This window comes from Penaeus chinensis, chromosome 19 (genome assembly GCF_019202785.1).
Source record: "Penaeus chinensis breed Huanghai No. 1 chromosome 19, ASM1920278v2, whole genome shotgun sequence".
Lineage (NCBI taxonomy): Eukaryota > Metazoa > Arthropoda > Malacostraca > Decapoda > Penaeidae > Penaeus > Penaeus chinensis.
In genome coordinates this window covers 22,428,782-22,433,781 of record NC_061837.1, presented here as the reverse complement: position 1 = coordinate 22,433,781, position 5,000 = coordinate 22,428,782, and the positions used below count along the sequence as shown (strand labels likewise).

General features: G+C 31.6%; 1 protein-coding gene across 3 annotated transcripts in view; it reads left to right on the top strand.

The window, feature by feature from the left end:
• Positions 1-5,000, top strand: part of LOC125035254 (UPF0047 protein YjbQ-like) — a 35,554-nt gene that overhangs the window by 1,663 nt on the left and 28,891 nt on the right. The gene's annotated exons all lie outside the window — the stretch shown is intronic.

Genomic DNA, 5,000 nt, shown 5'->3' with positions numbered 1-5,000 from the left:
ATTTCATGACAAACCATGAAAACTCTCCTTAATCTATGAGAAAGCAGGTTTTTTTTTTTTTTTAATATACGTGTTGTAGAAACCAATTACTCCCTATCATCTTGCTGATAGTGAGATGATAAGCTCAGAATGATGGGAAGATAGATAATAAGCTAGGAAAATGCATGTGTGTCTTATGGATAATTAGAATATATTGGATTCTAAAGCATGTCTACAGTAGTTATTTTTTTACTTTAACTTGAAATGTTTATACACTATGTTAGTTTTGGGTGACTACATTTTTTTTTTTTTTTTTTTTTTTCTATATGTGGTCGTTAGTAAAAATTACATCACGTCATAAGGCAAATATTTGGAAGACCACGGCCATGGCTTTGAGACTATGATTTTTCCGGTATATGACTACATCCTATTCAAATACATTTTAAAATTTGCTGTGGCCTGTGATGATAGCCCAACAATCTATATTCGAGCATGGCTGTGACACATTACCCCTACAAACCATAGCTAAACATAGTAGTGTCACATTTTGAGGTCCCAAAAATCTCTGGGCTTTAATGTTTGCCAAAGTTTAACAAACTGCCTCAGATGATATTTTGACAAGATATATTGCTTGTACATGTCCCATATTTCTCAAGTCCCCAGGGAAGTTTAAAGCTCTGGAGTGCTGACGGGTCCAGAGGCTGTGCCGATCAGCTCAAAGTTAGTAACAGATTCATGGATATCTTCTCAACTTTTACCAGTGATGATATTGATTATATCTCTTATGAATATAGTAATGATAATGGAAACATTGTTATTTCATTGTGGTTATTTTATCATTATCATCCACACCACAATTTTTGCTGTCATATTTGTTATAGTTATTTCTATTTATATTACTAGGATTAGAGTACTGGTTTATCTTAGTATTTATACTATCTCACGTGTTCATGATTGTGATGAAGATTTAACAATTGAAATGTTACTAACAAAACTTGAGTTTCTAAAATATTCATTATATGTTGGATTAGGTATTTTTCCATTAGTTCTTATTGTTACTGATATTATCATCATTACCTACAGCTTCATCTGTACCTATATCATCTTAATTTTCATTTCCGTTGTCATCATCATAGCCATCATCTTTCTCATAGCCATCGCCATTGTCAGTGTTATTGTCTGTGTCATCAACATTGTCAGTGTTATTGTCTTTATCATCAACATTTTCATTACCATCAACAAACCATCATCATCATCATCATCATCATCATCATCATCATCATCATCATCATCATCATCATCATCATCATCATCATCATCATCATCATCATCTGTATTCTGGGTATTTCACTTTGTTATGATGGCATGTCTTAAATGTTATTAATGCCCTGGTTTTCTGTTCTGTTCTTCAAAATTCTCATTGACCTTATTATGATCGTTTTGTTATTGTAAAGTTTGTTATGTTGTTATTTCTCATTACTGATATCGTATATTTTATTTCTTTAATATCTGTTGTTATTGTTATTGATATTCTAATATATTATTATTATTATTACAACTATTGCACTTGCATGATTATGCTTAGTAGTAGCAATATTATTATCATCTTTCACTGTTATTAGTTCTTATCATTTCTATTATTATTATGATAATGATGATGATTATCATTATCATTAGTTTTATTATTGTATTTATATTTTATATATTATTATTAGTTTATATTATTATTATTATTATTATTATTATTATTATTATTATTATTATTATCAATATATTATTATTAGTTTATATTATTATTATAGTAGTAATTATTATTAATTCATTATCTTTATTATTAATATATTTTTATTGTTATTATTATTTTATTGTTATTGTTGTTATCATCATCATCATCATCATTATCGTTATTATTATTTATATTTTTATTGACGTAATCTTTATTATTGTAATTATTATTGTTATTGTTATCAAGGTATTGACTGGTATTGCTATTTTTATCATTATTACTACTATTATTACTATTTTTTATCATATTATCATCATCATCATGATCATCATCACCATCATCTTTATTATTATTATTATTATTATTATTATTATTATTATTATTAATGTTATTGTTATAGTTATTAATATTATCATCATCATCGTTATTATCATTATTATTATTATTACTATTATCATTGTCATCATCATCATCATCATCATCATCATCATCATCATCATCATCATCATTGATATTACCATTTTGATTGTCATTATTATTATTATTACTATTACTATTACTATTACTATTACTATTATTATTATTACTATCATTATGATGAGCATGGTGATGATTTGGATTTGTAATGACAGTTACTGGTTGAACCCATTGTATCTGCAGTTTTATTGTCCAAATTTTAGTTTGCTTGATGACCTTAAGACAATTCAGTTTTGTAATACTATTTCATGTCATTATTGTAAAAATACCTTTTTTTCCTTTTCTTTTTTTCTTCTTTTTCTTTTCATTTATTTTTTCTTTTTCTTTTTTCCTTCTTTTTTTTCTCCTTTTTTTATATACAAGATCGATATACTCTCACAAAGATTTTTATGAAACGTTTTGGTAGCTACAGTAGATCAGGTTCTGAGAGTGCTAGATTTGTGAGGTTCAACATGTAGTAGTAATACTGCTTTAGTTTTTACCATTATTTTATTCTAGTGATCATTATATAATCTTTATATACATTATGGATGATATTCTTATTCATTATTGTTTAATACAGATGAGAATAATTTGATACAGTATAGCATGTAATATTTTGTTCAAGTATACCAGAGGTTCCAAAACTGGGATTACTAGAGATATGTAAAGGGATTTGCAAGCAGTACACTGTGGTCATGTGAGTGGTGATGTACACTGTGGTGGTTGCCTTGGGTAGCAAGTGCTTTGGTGAACATGCTGGTGATGGCCCTATGTACGGTAAGAGCTGTGGTTTTGGGGTTAATGGTGGCTTTGGTGGTGTGACAGAAATACTTACAAATAATGCAAGTACTCTCAGCCTTGCAAGGGATTGTGTGGGGTTCATAGACTTTCAGATAGGAGAGAGGTATCTGGCAACTTATTTTAAAGGTCAGTTGACTGATCAGTTGACTTCAAAAAATGTATTAGACCATTCCATAGTAATTTCTAAGTTGGTGAATTTAGAGTATAAAAAAGCTAAATTGATGAAAAGAAGACTAGATGAATGAACACTTCTACACTAATAACCTAGTCATGCTGGGAGACATCTGAGCAGTCGAGCCTGTCCTAAGTTGTACATTTTGTTTTGCATTTGTTTGGCAAAGGCTGCATTTGTTCAGGAGAAAGAACCCCTCCCCTCAACAGTAGGCTTAAAACCTCATTTTAGCTTCATTACCTTAATAATTCGTATACATTAAAGGCAAGAACATAGAGAGCTGAGTAATTTTATGTTTCCCGTGCTTCTGATTTTTCCATTGAGCAGCTCACACTGTACGCACCATGACACATTCGGATGACACTGGGGGGCTCCCATTGTCATTGGGTTAAGATACAAAAGTACTCTGTGACACACCAGCTAATTTCCATTATGACTGCATATGTTATTTGTGTTATTTTAAAAAATGTTTTCTTATTAAATTTTTTGTAATACATCTTACATGCCAAAAATAATGATAGGCTGGAATTGGTTCCCACACTTTGTTGTAGCATCCTCCTTGGAGTCAGTGCTCTTCCAGGCATGACATAAGAATGGTACACTCCACTTATACTTCCTGGTGGAAATGATGCAAGAGCAATTCCTAAAGGCCCAATAAGTCAGTCTCCTTCCAAAGGATTTGTGATGTCCTCGTTACCCACCACTTGGCAACAATATCCTATGATGAGGTTCTCCTGTCTCCCTAGCTCTCAGCCAAAGTTTTTCATGACAAGTTATTCCTGTGAGCTGCTTCTTGACCAATTTTTTTTTTTTTTTCATGGTGATACATCCCGTCACCTGGATCCAATGGGTGAACTTGTTGCACATTGCTGTCGACATGTAGTTGACGGTCAAGTTTATTGCCAGGTGTCTTGACACTTTTTGTGGATTCTGTTCTGATCTTTGAGGAGAACTAAAGAGGGTGGAAAAGTAACATGCCATGCAATTTCATACAGAGATACAGTATTCCAGTTGATTGAAAAAATATATTTTATCATACTTTTGTAGATAAAGCCATCAGGAGCAAGGCTTCACAGCAAACAGTGCATGAAATCGCAGAATTAGTGCTCCATGACCTTGAGTGTAGTGAGCCCACATTTTTGCCAACTGACTGGTTTAGGTGCTCCTGATACATTGGATTAAGCATTAATGAATTTTCAAAAGACAATATATTTTGAATATAGTTGCCAGATGCCAATATTTGAAACACAAATTATTTCCGTTTTTGCATTCACTTTTTTAGTACCAGTACATGGTTAGCCATGGGGTAGCTACATGGTCAGAAAACTGTGTATACGTGCATTCTTTTTTTGTTTATTGTTTTTATTATACTTTTTTTTTTCAGAAAATAAAAATTGTTTGAGTGCTTTAGAGCAGAAATATACAGGCTATATCCAATTATGTCTACTTAGGCCTACTGTATTAAAATATTAACCAGTGACCTTTGTAAAAGTAAGTAGGTTTCATAAGTAGGTGGCTCCCTCTGTAGTACTGTATATTTTATTCTCAAACATGATAGCATATTGACTCATTCATATCTGTTCAGGGATGAGTAACACCTCAAGGGGTTATAATGGAGTCATCCGTCATTTGGCATATTTGACTGAAATGTCTTGGTCTTTTCAGTCAAATGATGTCCTCTCTCTTCACTGCTGCAATGGGTTACCTAATATAAACAATAACTTAGAGACTAATTGTGGTTTGTGCTGTAAGAGAGGAAGCAAAATGAAAATAAAGAAGGAAGTGCAGGACATAAGAGCACAAGAAGAGAGTAATTTCATTAATGATGGTTATACTTGCCCCAGGATGATGGAAATCTTTTGC